The sequence below is a fragment of the Urocitellus parryii genome, chromosome 7 (assembly GCF_045843805.1).
Source record: "Urocitellus parryii isolate mUroPar1 chromosome 7, mUroPar1.hap1, whole genome shotgun sequence".
NCBI lineage: Eukaryota > Metazoa > Chordata > Mammalia > Rodentia > Sciuridae > Urocitellus > Urocitellus parryii.
Window position 1 is genome coordinate 8,676,914 of NC_135537.1, and position 15,878 is coordinate 8,692,791.

Here is a 15,878-nt window from a genome sequence, read left to right on the forward strand (position 1 = left end):
TTGACTCTGTCTGTCTGTCTGAGTCGAGCACATGGTAGAAACTGTCTCTCCTGGTGGTAATTCTGAACATTTCATTTGTTTTTCAGATGAAGACACTGAGGCTCAGAAAGGTTAAGGAACTTCACTGAGGTCACACAGAAGGTAAGTAGCAGAGCTTGGATTTGTACTCAGCTCCCTTTGACTCCAGAAGCCGTGCTCTTGGATTGCCTTACTTCTTGGCCTAAAACTGTGTTGAACTGATTGTCCCCTTCCACCAAAAGACGGACTCTCCACAGGGGTCACCTGGGACTGTCCTGTTTTGGTGAGCTCATGCAGGCTTCTGGGTGGACAGAGAAGAGCCCCAGGGCTCAGAGCTGAGAAGGGGGTTGTGCTAGATACAGGTCGCCCTGTGCCCCTTGGGTATCTGCTCAGGAATGAGCCCTTGGTGGCTAGTAGAGGCCCAAGTTCACCCACCCGAAAAGTCCTTCTGAGGATCCAGCCTCTCTAGGAACCCGGCTCACAGCGGGGCCAGGCCTCACCCTGCCCAGCCACAGGAGCCCAGAGGGCAGGGCCTGCCACCCTCACTGGCCACAGGGTGGTTTCGTTGGATTTTTGGTTTTGTTGTTTTGGCAAAAACCAGAGGAAGTCCGTGGGCTGGGTCCTGCCCTCCCCCACCCCCAGGATGGCTGATCTGTCAGTCGGCTCAGCCACGAGGCGAAAGCCTCCAACACAGGGTCAGAGACCAGAGTCACTGGCTCCCGCGGGACGCTGTCCAGGCTGATTCGTGGCTGTCATGATGATCACTCGGTCCTCCATGTGAGGGCTCTGGGGCCCGAAGGTGACCAAGGTGACCGCTGCTGGTGATGCACAAGCCGGGAACAGGCTCTGCTCCCCGGATCCTGAGGCTCTGCTGCGTCGTGGCCCTCTGCCTTTGGTCCACAGTGTCTGCTGAGGGCCGTGCTCAGCAGGGGCCGGGTGGTGAAGTCATTCTGTGTGCTGAGAGCTGGGCCGAGGGCAGAGTTCTGAGGCAGGGTGGCCAGGCCTCTCCAGGGAGGGCATTTGGGCAGAGCCATGAGTGCAGAGAGGGAGCCAGCCCCGTGGATTCCTTCCGTGATTCCTTCCGGGGAGGGCAGATTCCTGCACAGGGAGCAGTGTGTCCTAAGGCCCTGAGGCCGGCGCACACCTAGGGTGCCATCCCACACTGCTTCTCTGGTTGCCTCGGCCCTCCACCTGCACAGCAGCTCCTCCTCTCTCTATTTCCTCCTCCTGTCATTGCCCAGGGCCTGTAGGAGTGTGGGCAGAGTGGGGGCTGGGTTCCAAGAAAACTCAGGCAGTGGAGCAGGGAGAGCAAGGTGCCTCTCTAACAGGAAGCTGCTTGTCTTAATCCCCTGCAGCACGCTGTGATCCACTGTTTCAGGCCCATCTTTCTAAGCAGAGCAAGAGCCCGGATTTGTCAACCACAGGACAGGCTGCCTGGCTGACCTCAGGCTGGCCTCGGGGAGGGAGGTCTGGCAGGCAGAGTCCAGGGGGCCAGTGGGTGCAGAGGCGTGCAGACCTGTCCTGATGTGGCCATCAGACTGAGGCTCTGGGTGGTGGGCTCCGTTCTGCCCTCTGGCAGATGGAGGTCTTGGCACCTGGAGGCTCCTGTGGGCAGCCCCTGGGGCTGGGTGTGCTAGGACGCACTCAGGGAGTCAGGGGCCCACGTTCTGTCTCCGCGCCTCTGCAGTCCATGCACAACCTTGGGCTGATCCTTCCCCTCGCTGAGCCTCAGAAGATGACGCAGAGAGGTGGAGGCATCCATGTGTTTCCCTGGGACCCCGAAATGCCATTAGCCTGGCGTCCAAACCTCGGCCGCAGGCGTGGGGACGAGCCTTCTTCCGTCGTCTCCCCTTGGGTTTGCAGAGCTGTGTACTTCGCGGAGAGGCCCCGTGAGTGGGCACTGCCTCGCAGTCCTGCCTTGGCCCCCAGAGCGGCAGGCCCTCGTCGCCTCCCCGCCAGGGCTGCGGCTACACAACCAGAAACTCATTTCCGCAGGCAGCAGAATGGCTCTTTTTTCGGGGCCCAGAAGGGCTTATTAAGCCTTCCACTAACTGAATCTCATTCAGCTGGAAAAATAATAATCAGAAAGCAATTCTGCCTGGTCACTGGTCTGTGAGCTCCTTCAAGTTTCTCATAAGGAATGTTCTGAAACCTGCAGCCCTGGGAGGGGCGAAGCCCAGTCCTGCGGCTCGTCCCTGAGGGGCGGCTGGTCCCTGAGGGGCAGCCTGCCCAGCGGTCGGCCGCGCTCCGTCCTCTGCGACCACCGCTGGGTCTGCCCTCTGTCCATCTACCTGATGTCACGTGGGCCACCGAGAGGAGAGGGCAGGGGCATCCTGCTGAGAATACAGCACTGAAGACCCTGTGTGCCCGCGCCCCCAAGGACGGCGCGGCTCCACCCGAGCTCCTTCTCGGTGGGTCGGAGAGCCCTGGGCTCAGCCCCTCGCCATCACAAAATGTAAACATGCAAAAGTGTCTGCTTCTCTGTGTCTTCTGCTTTCCCCAACATCTGCCCCAGGTCATCAGCTCCACTGGGCGGTGTTCACTAGCCAGGGCGGACATCCCTCCCCTCAGTCAGACTCCACTCCTGGCCTGTCCCCCAGGGACATCCGACTCGTGGGCATCCTGGAAGGAGGAAGAGGGCCAGGCCAGGCGGGGTCCTGGGGCAGGGTGCTCAGACGGGAGGTCACCAGGGGAGGAGAGGGATGGAAAGTCATTCCTTCAACAGGGCCAGACCACCCAGAGTACAGTGCTTTACTGTGTGGAGAGTGGAGGAGTCTCGCAGCTGCCACGAGAGCTTCGGGTTTTGTTCTCCGTGTGGAGGGGCACAGCCTGGCCCTGCTTGTGTGCACCGACCAGCTAGTCCCCCAGCCTGGGCTGTTTCATGGCAGCTGGCCGCAGACACAAGACCCCTGCCCCTGAGGCCAGGGACTGCAGGCACTTTGTGCTCACTGTTCTCCAGGTGGCCTGAGCTGTTTCCCTGTGTCCCTCAGTCCCAGGGGTCTGGCAGAAGGCCGAGATGGACGCCTGCCGTGCAGTGGCTGCAACATGGGCCACTTGGGCCCCACCTGGGGACCCATCTTGTGGTAAACAACAAGCAAGCTGTTTCTACTTGGAGGAGGCCTGGCCTTGTGGCGGGCCCCTGGGCTCCGAATGCCTCCAGAAAGACCTGCAGGGATGGGAGAGGGAGGGTCCCCAACCACAGGCAGGCCCTGGAAGTTCCACTGCGACACTTCTGTGCACGACCTTGGGCTGAGGGGTTGGACCAGCGGCCGTTGCTGAACTTCTCTTAGTCCCTTCAGTGGGCACGGTGCCTGCCTTCAGGGCAGTCCTTAAAGGCGGGGTGTGGTCCCTCTTCAGGGAGCACGGTGGGGACGAGGGACTCGGCTGCATCTCCGTTCAGCCCCGCATGACCCTGTCCGGTGGTGGTGGCAGCTGGTGAGGGGTTCCAAGGTGGGGGCCATGCAGAGGGGCTTCTCCGTGGACTTGGCATTGGACGCAGCGTCCTGACTTGAGTGAAGGACAGGCCTTGAGTCTGTGGGAAGGGCGTTCTGGGCAGGGTGGATAGTCCACACATGGTTCCCGGGCTTGGGAGCCTGGGGACCAGCCCAGAGGCCGGTGTGGCTCAAGGGGGTGGGCCAGGAAGGCGTGGGAGGCAGTCCCACAGAGGCAGGGGCTGCTCTGTGTAGGTCTCGCAGCTGCCCCGTGAGCTCCGGGTCTCCTTCTCAGTGTGGAGGGACCCCTGCAGAATTTGGGGTGGGGGTGGCTCATGAGCAGGGAACACAAAAAGGAGGGATGGAGAGGCCTCGGTGTGCAACCTGATCACCTCTAAGCCAGGAGCTAACAAGTCAGCCTGCCTGGGGCCTGGCAGAGGACAGGGGACGCCCGGACCAGAAAGGAGACTGTCGTGAAGGGAGGCAGAGTGCACCCCTTTTGTGTATGGAGCCTCAGCTCAATCAGATACTTTCTAAATGTGGGGGACAATTGTAGCTCAGCTCAGCCTACCCAGGGGCTGAGCTCACTAAACAGAAAGGAGCAAACATTCGTGGGACAGATCCAGGTCTCCGGGTATCAGGAGCTCTGATTCTCTTCCAGCCTGGCGTCACACCTGCGAGGCAGAGCACCCTGGCACCTAGGCAGAGTGTGGGGACCTCAGAATACAAGTTGAATCTGAAAACCACAAACTTCTTACCCACGTTAATATGAGGAAGCAAAAACCCTCCTAGGTGGTGATTGTTCCTTTTGTTTACTGAGAACAATGGTGTTGGACCTGGCTCTGGGACACGTGCACGTGAAAACTGCCACCCACAAAATGTGCCTGCCAGCGTCCTCCCTGGTGTGTGTGGGGTCATTCGTGGAGGGAAGGAAGGAGAGGGTGGAACACGGGGAGCAGAGAACCCAGGCGGCCCCTGTGCACTGCACAACTGGACAGACTCTGGGCAGAGCCCTCACACACACGTGCAGCCCCTCTGCGGATGTCGGTCCCAGTGGGGTCTTGGAGGGGGTTTCTGGCCCGTATCCGTGTGTCCTCCTGTTCCCAGGAGCAGCTCTAGGCCTCCCACTGTCAGCCTTGGTTCCTCCTCAAGACCAAGGAGAGCAGCTGGCCTTTTGAAGCCCGCCTGTCGCACCACATTCTAGGAACTCAGGCCACCTGTGTGTCTTAAAGCAAATGGAGCAGAACAAGGTGTCTTCAGATGGCCGCGCGCCCCACGTGGGAGGCGCTTTAATGGGCAGCAGGGTTTGTGCCGTCCAGTCTTCCACCCCCAGCTCTCAGAAGGGACATTGGCATGGAATGGTGGGAAAGCCCAGTGCTGAGTGCCCACCTCCTGGCCAGCTGACCGTCCACAGCCGCGAGTCTCCCTGCTCAGCGGGCCTGACCCACCAGCTCAGCTCCTCGGGGGAATGGAGTGTGAGTAGCTTGTGTGATCACTTTGGGAGGAGAGGGGCTGGGTGGGAGAAGCTCCCTGTCATGTGGACAGGCTCTCGGGGGCCGGGAGGCCCTGACTGTGACCGGCTCTGGAGCCAGTCTGCTTGGATGGCCTTTTAGGTACAGAATGTGCACCCTGGGCCACGTGACCTAAGCTTTCTAGGCTTCATTTGCTCATCTGTAAAGTGGGTGTGTGAAGTTTCAGTGGAGCCAGCCTGAAAGTTCTCAGGCCTGCAGAGAGCCACGCGCCCCACGCACACCACGGGAATGTCTGGGGCAGGGTCAGGCAGGGACACGGCCCTCCTGGTCGCCAGGGCGCTGCTTTCCATTCTGCACTCGGACTGCCCGTGTGCTCCTCTCTGCTCTGCAGAAGTGGGACGTGTCTGCCTGTGGTCCAGGTCACACGGCGGATGAGGCTCTGGAGCTGCTGAGCCCCAGCCTCCTGTCTGTCCCCCTGGGAAGGAATCCAGGTCTGGGTTCCACCTGAGGATGTCCCTGAACTTGCCTGAGCAAGTAAACAAGCAGTAGCTGCTGAGCAGTTGTGATACCGATGGCACTAGGCAGGAAGTGAGAGCAAGGGCCACCAGGTTCCAGCAGAGGGGGACAGCTTGGGGTGCTCCCCAGCCCCCAGAAGACTCCGTGGTTTAGAGTGTGTGGCCCCAGCCTGTGGCTGTCCTCACAGGCACAGCCTGCATGCCCAGGCTTCTCTTCTGGTTCTGACTCTGGGGTCCGTTGCCCGCTGTGTGGCCAGCAGTCAGTGGGTGGCCTCAGCCCTCCCTGACTTCAGTTCTGTGCTGTGAAAGGGCAACGTTGTTATGAGGATCAAAGGAGCCTCCTCCCAAGTCTGTGCATGGTAGGGACAGGTCCCTGCCCCTCCCTCCCCAGCTGGCAAAGTGAGTGGACTTCCCCAGGACCGGCTGGCCATGGCTGCCCCTGGCTGCCCCTGGCTTCCCCTCAGCACTAGGGTTTCTCTCCAGGGCTCCAAGCCTCCCGTCCCTTGGCTACTTCAGGCTCTGGAGCCGCCCGGGTGCTCGAGCATTACTGGCCTCTGCAGCCTGGACTGACTGGCACGTTGCCCTGCTCTTTCCAGCCATGCACCTCACCAGGGCTGCCTGGCCTCAGCTGCCTGAAGTCCCCATCCCTGCAGTGCCAGTACCTGCTCCTCCGCTCCAGCCCCCACGCTCCCAGTCTCCCCAGTGGACTTGCTCAGAAATCCCTTTGCCCAGGGACAAATTTTCCTCTGCTTCCTGGTGCAGGGCTCTTGCTCCTCTGCAGGGATCTCTTTGGGGCTCCTCCTACTCCCCTGGATGCACGTGCATAAGAAGATCCGTGGATCTAAGTTCCCTGTGTGCAGCTGTGAATGTGAGAACCCAGCCAGGCTACCACCTCCTCACCTGGCCCTGATCCTGGTGACAAGCTTCCCCAGGCGAGTCTCCAACCCACCCTTCTGAACCTCTGTCTGTGCTTCAAGGGAATGCTTGTTTGCTCGCAGGACCCCAGTAAGAGGTGCCGGGTTAGAGGAGGAAGGTTTGCAGGAACAGCAGCGACGGACGAGGGGGGGAGATGAGCGAGAGTTGGTGCGGGAGGAGAGGGGAAACCAAGACCCCAAAGGAACAGGCCTCCTCGGTCACTAGATGGAGACAGGCTGCCCTCTGGATCCCCATGGAGTGACCTGTGAGCTGCTCTTCCCTCCAGGCTCCCTCTGCCGCTGTGCTCACCGCAGTCCCTGGTCACCAGCCAGCTGTGGCCGTCCTTCCTCTGTCCCAGGGCTGCCTTCGAAAGGCCTCCACCTCCCTGTCTGTAACTGGGGCTGGCTGCCCCACCCCCCAGGCCCTGATCTGCCTGGTTTGTGCCCTGGCCAGTCTCTCGGGAGCTGTGTGGCCTTAGGAAGGCCTGGCCTCTCCGCACAGCTAACTCCTCTGCAAAGCAGAGCTCAGGCAGCTGCCTGAAGACCCGGGGCACTTACACGGACACTGCCCGGGATGGCAGGCCAGGCGCACACAAGAAGAGATGGTCGGGGCTGCCAAAGAGACCCGAGATCTAGACAAGGAAGGGCACAGCCAGGGGCCCCAGATCTGGCCCGAGACCTCCTGTGGGTTTTTGCAAGAACTAGAGCCAAGATCCTTTCTGGCAGCCTAGCAGGAGTTGAAGGGGTGAGGTGCAGGTGACAGGGGCCAGACCCAGAGGGCGGCTAAGCTGAAGCCAGCCCCAGGAGCAGCCAGGGCTGCAGCCACCTCACCGGGTGCCTCCTGCTGGCATTGGGCATTTTTATGGCAGACGGTGCTCTGGAGGGGCTGGTGGCTGTCACAGGGAGCCCCAGGAAGGAATGCGGGGCACCTGGCACCTGAGTGCTGCAGGACAGACCTGCTTCTGTGCCGGCCACAGGCCACACCAGTGACAGGCCTGGATGGCCGCACCACTGACGGAGCCCGGGCAGCAGTTGAATGGAGTTGGAGAGGATTCTAGAAAGAGGGCACCTGAGGCGGAGGGGAGGCAGCTCTCTGGCAGGTGTCTGGAGGACGCCGGGGGCTACTTGGAGAGCGGCCTGGTTCTCCATGTGGAGGGCGAATCAGGCCACCTGGGGGGCACTGTCTGTAGAGGTGACACCTCAGTGTCCCCTGGAGTGTACAACCAACAGGACCATGGGGCCACCTGTGCTGGCGGGATGGTGATGGGGCACTCTAGGTGGCCGAGGAGGGCACTTTAGTGGAAGGGTCACTTACAAAGTTTCACTGTGGTCGAGGAAGCAGGGGTGGTGTGTCCCTGGGATGGAAAGAGTGGGGTGTCTCCAGCCCCGAGCTCAAGGACAGAGAAGACAGAGACTCACTGCTTCCCCCGACAGAGCCCATTTATGGAGGACGTTTTACAGAAGCCAGAGGCCATCAGCCCTTGACTGCCCCACAAAGCGGGTTCCAGGCAGTGACCAGCCCTCCCAGTGCAGTCCAGTGCCCTCCTTCCATGCTCCTGGCCACGTCCTCTCTGGCGAGGGCCAACATGGTGCCTGGGATCACAGGAGCCCCTGATGGGCTCAGCCCCTGAGTCACCTGGGCAGAGGAGGTGGGGGAGAGCAGACATCCAGCTCGCTGCCCGAGCCTGGGCGGTCACGGCTGCCGGCGCACACAAGTGGCAGCCCTCCCTGGCAGGCAGTGCCAGGGCACAGGGTGACCCTGTGGGCGGGGCCGTTCTGTCACACCTGACTTTGCCTGAATTGCCACCAGCTGTGACCCCACACCTGGTCAGAACCCCCTGGGGCTGCTTCTGGCTTCCAGGATGTGGCCCACACCCTCAGAGTAGTGACCGAAGCCTGGGCCCTCAGCCCCACCTGCCATCCTTCCTCCGCTGGGCGTGGCCCCTGACCTTTCCTGAGCTTCTTGGACTCACCTGCTCTCCTGATGCTCCTTGGTTGCTGCCACGCCTAGGGGGCTTCTGTCCTCTGCACCCAGTGACCTGCCCACCCTGCTTGGCCCTGGCCACCGCCAGGTGCTCAGGACAACTGCTGGCCCATCCACACTTCTGCTTCATGGCAGGGCAGTCTGCTGTATTGGGGGTCTCCCGAGGGGCAGAGCCCACGGCATGGACGCCTGTGCAGTGCCTCATTTAAGGAGTCAGCTCAGGCAGTCCTGGGGCTATGAATCAGGAATGCACCGGACAGGACCTGCCTCGCACCTCAGTCTTGGGGCTGGTCTTGCTCAGTGGATGGAGCCCACCCACTGGACTGAGAGACCCTCCTTTCTTACCTGTGGATGTTGACCACATCTGTTACATACCTTCCTGCCAGCCCCCAGGCTGGCGGGGCCACACTGCCAGGCACGGTGGCCCAGCTGAGATGATCCATCCAGCCACCCACTGCAGAGTGTTGTGTGATCCCTGATTTCCTCAGCCTCTGCCCCAACCCTGGGAGGCTGAGTTGCAGGAGGGTGAGGCTGGAGGTCACTCTCCTTACCCTGGCCATCAGCTGCCCAGCACTGGATGGAGCAACCGCTTGGCAGCAGGTGCCCAGTGAGTGGTGAAGGAAGTGATGGAAGCAAGAGAGGAATCTGCAAAGGAGGAAGGCAGCGGTGGCCATGGCCAGGCGACGTGTTGGACATGGGAGTGGCGGCCCGGGTCGCGCTCACGAGCATGTCTTCTCCACATCCAGTGCTTGCACACATGCTCCTCACTCGCAGTACTGAATTCCTCTAGCAACGGTGATCCCAGGGCAGGTGACACTGGCTATATCAGTATAGTCACACACTTTCTGATGACAGGGATCTCTTCTCAGAAGTGCCATATTGTGTGCTCCCATGATCCTGTGACTGTCACTGAGGCCTTGCCAAGCCAAAGGGGTGTGGACAGTCACCGAGGTGGCCTCTCGATGTCATCTAGACCCTTGGTGAACATGAGACATAAGAGGTGGCTGCCAGCAAAACAGCGTGGCTTCTTCTTAGGACGAGCACACGTGAAATGCCGATGTCAAGGTCATGGGCTCAACTAGTGCTGCTCTTACCAAGGTCATGCCCTGCCCGTCGTCGGATGCTGGCAGTGGTGAGGCTTATCTGTACCAGTGTCACCAGGAATACTTGTGCCCTGCTGGCTGTGACAGCTCTGGTGTCATAGGCAACAGCAATGACCACTATCGCATAGAAGGTCCTTAAGCGATTCCCGATGGCCCCAGTACTATCCCTCCTTTCCTGGGGGTCGGGAGTTGTTGTGGTGCTTTTCACCATCCGTAGATGGACAGCGCTGATTCTGATGTCTATTACCAGATTCTAAGTACCTTGGTTATAGCAGAGGGGTCTTGTGAAGTGACCATCAGGGCTGACCGAGTACCTGATAAATGGCTCTTTCCGTGAGCCCAGGGTGAGCCGGGGCTGGGATCACGGTCCCATTTTGCAGAGGAGAATTGGCTACCCGAAGTCCTGAGGTGGTTCCTGGCCGGTGCCCTGTGGAGGGCCGTCTCCTTGTCACGGAGATCAAGGCCACCTCTCGGGTCTCCCTCGCAGTGGAGATGTCTCTGGTTTTCTGGAGAAGCTGGGTCTGATGGCGGGGGTGAGGGTGTGCAGATGCTGCTCAGCCAGGGGAGTACAGCTGCCTCCTCCAGGGTGGTGGGGATTAGGTGGGTTCATGCTGACTGCCACCTGCTCCAAGCTGGGCAGCACATGCTGAGCACTCTGACGCTGCCACCAAGGAGCGGGGATGGTGCGTCCCTCCTCTGCACTTCCTTGCCGGGGCTCAGGGCGCCATTTTTAATGTATGAGCTGCATCAACTCATTTCCCTCTCTGCAAAAACAGGTGAGGCAGGGACTAGTCCAGCCCCACATTCTAGATGAGGAATCCGAGGCAAAACTCCAAGTGGTCCCCGCTGCACCTTTGTCGGAAGACCTGCAGATGCTTGGGCCCAGTGCTGCAGCCCGGGGCTTTGAGGCCAGCAGGCTTCAGGAGGCCAGCACAGACCAAGACGGTCCTGCATCCTGGAGATGGAGGCAGATGGGTCTGGAGGCCAGTACCCAGGTCTGTAGGCAGCTGCAGCTTCCCAGCAGCCCCCCAACCCGTGCAGGCAGGAGGAAGGTCCCTCTGCTGCCCACCCAGCCGTCCTTGGCTGACTGCGGCATCGAGAACCCTGCCGGCAGGAAACTGCGGCCCGGCTTCCAGCCCTGCAGCTCCGGGGGAGCATGGAGGAGGTGGGGACAAAGGCCCACTCAGCAGACAGTGACCTGCACTGGGGGCCTGCAAGAAGCAGGACACCCTAAGAGCTCTGGGCACAGACAGGGTCAAGGCACAAGCAGTTTCATCTCCAGATCAGAATTTGTGCTGTGAACTGGCCCCGCGTCAGCCCCAACCCTGGCCTTGGATCATAACTGCAAGTTCCTCGAGGTCCCCTTGAAGGTTCTGCACATCTCCATCACAGAGGTCCCCCTGTGTGACAGCCAGGGAGCCTGCAGAGCCACAGACATGAGCAGGGAGAAGGTCTGATCATCCAGTGACGGCAACATGTAGCCAGAAGGACTCCTGAGCCTAGGGGAGGGACAGGTGGCGGGAGGCCCGGGCCAGGGCTGGGCTGCATGCACCCAGCGAGGCTTCAGGCAGGCGCAGCCTGCAGCTCTGACTCACTGGGTCGCGGCTGCTCCTTGGGCCGATTCTCAGAATAGGGAAATAGAGCAGAAATCAGACACTCCCTATAACAGCTCAGAGGCACGAGGGACTCTGCGCAGGGTACACTCCGTTTCCAGAGCCAGCACCTTCTTCCTGGAAACCCAGGCTTAGCAACGAGCAGATGTGCAGTGGATAGGAAAGGAGGGGAGGAAAGAGAAGAGCGGGACAGAGACAGCCATCAATCCACGTCTGGAGGACACGGGGCTTGGTAGGAAGACAGGGGCCAGGCTCTCTCTGCCTCTCCTGGTGCAGGGACTCGCCCCGAGCCTCTGCATCTCCATCTGAGGGGGGGGGTGCGGTGCCTCCACGTGCCAGCACACGCGCCATGCTGGGCATCCATGCATGCTTCAAACCCATGTGATTGCCCGTCTTGAAGAGCTGGCTGGGCACAGTGTGTAGATTATCGTACCCAGGGTCCCTTTGCCAGGAAGTAGCTGATACGGCATTTGCACCCAGGGCTGCTGTGGCCTCAAATGGGGACAGTGAATCTGCAGACTGAAGAACAATGCCCGGAACATGCCCGTGGGACACTGGCAGCCGGAGCTGAGAGGGGCTGGCCGGTGCTGGGTGCTGTAACTCCCAGAGGCTCCAGAGGGTGGCGCACCAGCATTCCTGAGCCTGCGGGAAGAGGATCCCAGCCATCCGGGAGTGGAAAACCAGAGTGACTGGGAGCTGAACTCGGGGGCCAGAGAGAACCGCCGACTCAGGGAGTCTGTCCCTGCAGCCCCCACACACTGCCCCTCGGCCACTGCATCCTGTCCTGAGGCACGTCTGCTGCTGAGCACTCAGGGTCTGGAAACCTGGGCCTCTCCAGTGCATTATGACCCCCTCCTGGCAGCTCCTGAGAGGTCCTGGCCACTGAAGCAGAAAGCAATGAAGGGCCAGGGTCCAGAGCCCTGAGCAAGGGCAACAAGGAATTCTGTGGGTCAGAGGCAACCTGTTGGTTGCAGCCTGGTGCATACTGGCTGGTGCCTGGTTTCCCTCCATCTTTTACGTAACTCTGGCAGTAGGACAGGCCAAAGTAAGCACAGAATTGATCTGCGTCGCACACCTACTCTGCGCACAGAGCTGAGCTGCTCACTGTGCGAGTCACTGCATCCTACAGGAGGCCCTGGTGAGCATCATGAGCTCCATTGTGTAGACTCAGGAACCAAGGATCAGAGAGGTGAAGTGCCTGGCCTATGGCACACAGCCAGGAATGAGGAGGGTTGGGAATTAAATTTGGGTCTGAATGTGACATTTTTATTCCAACAATTGTTGGCTGGGATCCATTGGCAAATTCTTCATGCAAACACAGTTGATGGATTCCAACTGTCCAGCGACAAGGCTGGGGCTGGAGAGCGGATTGGAAACGTTGTTCTTCCTTCCACTGGCCAGACTTACTCTGCACACCCTGTGCCACCACGGGAAGCCAGCCAGCCGGCCAGCGTCCCCCCAGATCAGGACACAGGAAGATCTGGTTTTTAGTGACCAGAAGGCTCACAGCAGCTGGAACCCAGAAGGGACCGGGAAGTCACATGGGCTGGGTGTAGCTGGTGTGTGTGGGGGCCTCTGATACCCAGTGAAGGCTGCCAGAGCTGGCCCTGGGAACAGGGAGGTGGTGGCTGCAGAGGTTGTGCTGAGCTCTCACTTTGCAGCCTGCTGACCTGCTGGGCTTCCCCCCGTCTACTTGTGGCTGGTGCCAGGAGACACGCTGGGCACCCGAGGGCCCTCCGCCCCCACAGTCTCCTCTGCATTTTCCAGGCCCCTAACACATTTGGACACCCCTCCAGTCCCAGGAACACGAGGAGCAGGGGTGGACACCGTGGTTTCAGGGTCTGGCTATGGCAGAAGCTGCGTTAGACCATAGAAGCTGAGAAGCTAAAACAGACGGGTAGGGAGATGAGCACATGCGTGGGTTCAGGACAGCCATGTTCCAGGGGACCAAGAGCCTGGAGCAGGGGACCACACAGAGGAATTCACAGCTGCACCCCTGTTCTTCCTGTCGGGCGTCCTCAGTGTCCGAGTTACCTGGGTTCAGAGTTTAAAAAACCAAGCAGGAAGGAGCAGCGGGGACACTGACCAGCCACCCTGGGGTGGGGCCATGTCACGGCACAGAGGACAGAGATCTGAGAGAAGGGCTGTGGGGGAGGTCTAGGCTTCAGAAGCCTGCGCCCTCGGGAACGGTGAGCAGAAGCACGCCAGGTGCCCAGGAGGGCAGGCCCAGCCCACACCGTCCCTGGGTCCCTCCGCCGTCAGCTGACTGCCCTCCCCAGCCTCCCGCGTCACCCCTGATGTCCACGACAGCCAGGCAAGCCTCGCGCAGGACCAGGCGTCCAGAGAGGGTGGCGAGAGGCCAGGTGGTAGGAACAGCCCCACTGTAGGCAGCCACCCCAGGGCAGCGAGGTGGACCTTGGAGACACTGCCATCGACACTTGCTAAAAGACAGGACGGAGGGGGCCTCAGAGAGCTGGAGGTCGTCAACAGTGATCAGACGGACGTGCTAGAAGGGAGAGAGATGTGACTTGGGAAGGACTGAGGTGTGATCCCAGCGGACTGTGCAGGGGTCCTATAGAGGGGCGTCTTCCAACATGTGGGGAAAGACCAGAAATGAACCCAAGAAATGGCAAGAGGAGAGAGCCCAGAGGCAGAGTGACCGACACCACGGTGGGCACCTGGAGGCAGAGCCTGCCCTGGCTGTGCCTGCCCCCTTCCCTGGGGCCTGTCTGCAGCTGCAGTGGTGCCCGGGCGTGGGGAGCGCTGCCCGCCGTCCACAGGGGCTCCGTGAACATCCTCCCTCCGCACTGTTCTTCATTCACGTCCACGGGCTCCCAGCTGTCCTCTTTGTCCCTGCTAATTGTCCCCAGCTCCGTGTTGCGGGGCGGGGAGGGGGTGCTGATCCTCTCCAGAGGCCCCCCTGGTGGAGCCCCGACTCCTGAGTCCCACTATACGGTGACCCGGTCAGGCGCACCCACCCCACGCCTCTCCAGGATTCCCGCGGGGCCAGGGGCTGACGGCCACTCTGCAGCAGGGACGGGGTCGCGCCCCTCTGCTCCCTGGATAGGGTCACCCCACCCAGCACCAACCCAGAGAGCTGGAGTCTCCCAGCCCAGCCAGGGCCCGGGGGCCTCATCTCCACGGAGGACCTGGGGTCTGTGAGGACGTCTCCAGCCCTGCTCATGATGAAGGCAGGTGTGTGGCACCACGTCACCCCTGTGCTCCAGCCCGCACAAGGGTCCTTGTCCCTCAGAGACCACCCGGTCCCCACTGGCCTCCACAGCCCGACCCACTCGCATGCAGCCTGCCACCCTGATGCTCCTGCTCCTGAAGGCCCTGGGCCTGTTGCTGCCTTGGGAGCCTCAATCGTGCATCCTGACCATCTAGCCAGGGCCTGGAATGGCATGAGGACCAGCATATTTCTAGGGAATGAATTGGATCAACGGGCGGACCATGGTGGATGGAAGGGCTGGACTTGAGGAGAATCGGTTATCAGCCCTGTTTTGCAGTTGAATGAATGGTTCAGAGAGGTTAGGTCACTGTCCACGGTCACACAGTGCATGGTGGTACCGCCTGGGGAGAATCAGACCTTCTGTCTCTTGCTCTGTGCTTCTCTGCCAGACCTTGTGTTGGCCTTCCTTTCCACATTCCTTCTGGAACTCCACTGAGCACAGGGTATGTGCCAGGTGACAGGACCACAGTGCTGAGGCCGAGTTTCTGTCCTTCCCGAGCTCCCTGCCCAGGGAGGAGAGTGGACGGTGCGGGCAGAGAGCTGAGCCCTGTAGGTGCAGCCAGCCAGGCACAGTGGGCTGGGCTTTCTGGACAGTAGGACGGCCTGGGTCAGTCATTTTGCTTCAAGTTACAAAGAATCAACTTTCCATGAAGGTGGGGATTTGTTCTGTCAGCTCACAGGAAAGTCAAGGTGTGGGGCTGGCTGCAGTATGGCTGGGTCTGGCCTCTCCCACTCCTTGTCTGGGCCTTGTTCAGCTCTTCCCTCTCCCACCGCAAGCCACTGTGGTTGCCAGTGTGACACCGACCTCCACATCTCAGTGACGAACTTGCCACAGCACTGAGGCATTTGAATGGGGACTTTCCAAGCCACGACCCATGAGAGGGCCCCAGTGGGGGCCCCAGAAGTCACTGCCCCCCTCTTGCTGTGGTCCAGAGAGGCCACCAAGAATGGGCGGGGGCTATGGATTGGGGCTTAGATCCAGCGTCCTCCTCTCCTGTGACCTTGTGACCCATCCCTGAGTCTGTTTCTTCCAGGACACACAGGGAAACTGGTATCTGGCGGGGTGGGCTCTGAGGACTGTCTGGAGATAGCCCCACGGTGGCCCTGAAGGGACCGAGGACGTTCACACACTCTCCTATGGACAAAGCAGCGCTGAGCCCAGCAGAGGCTGAGAGACAGCTCCGCGAGCCTCCTTCATCTTCCCTTCACAGCCGTGAAGTGGGTGGGAGGTGGTCCCACTTCACAGAGGAGGAGACCGAGGGCCAGGAAGGCTGAGTGACTTTCCCGCGGCCACACCCTGCTCAAGCAGAGCTTGACGGTGGCCGTGGGAAGCCCAGCTGTGGTGGTAGAGGCGGGGACCCTGCGCTAAGGGTGACATGTTTCTTGTGATTCTTGCGGCTTCTGCTGCTGCAGTTCAGGACGGGTGGTCGGATAAAGTGTTTGGGATCCTGGGTGCCATGTGCACCCCGAGCCCCCGACTCCCCCGCAGGCTTGTGCTGAATGCTTCCTCGTCCCAGCTTCGGGCTGGGCGAGGCGTGGAGGGGTCCCCCACCCCTGGCCTTGGTAGCCTCAGACAGACAGGAACTTCCCATTGCA

At 60.6% G+C, this 15,878-nt stretch overlaps 1 protein-coding gene across 5 annotated transcripts in view; it reads left to right on the forward strand.

Moving 5' to 3' along the window:
• The window catches only part of St3gal1 (ST3 beta-galactoside alpha-2,3-sialyltransferase 1), a 74,341-nt gene that overhangs the window by 42,499 nt on the left and 15,964 nt on the right, over positions 1–15,878 (forward strand). For all 5 annotated transcript variants that reach the window (XM_026407109.2, XM_026407119.2, XM_026407112.2 and 2 more), the window contains exon 2: positions 87–141. The gene's annotated coding sequence lies outside the window, so the exon portion shown is untranslated. The remainder of the gene's footprint in view (positions 1–86; positions 142–15,878) is intronic.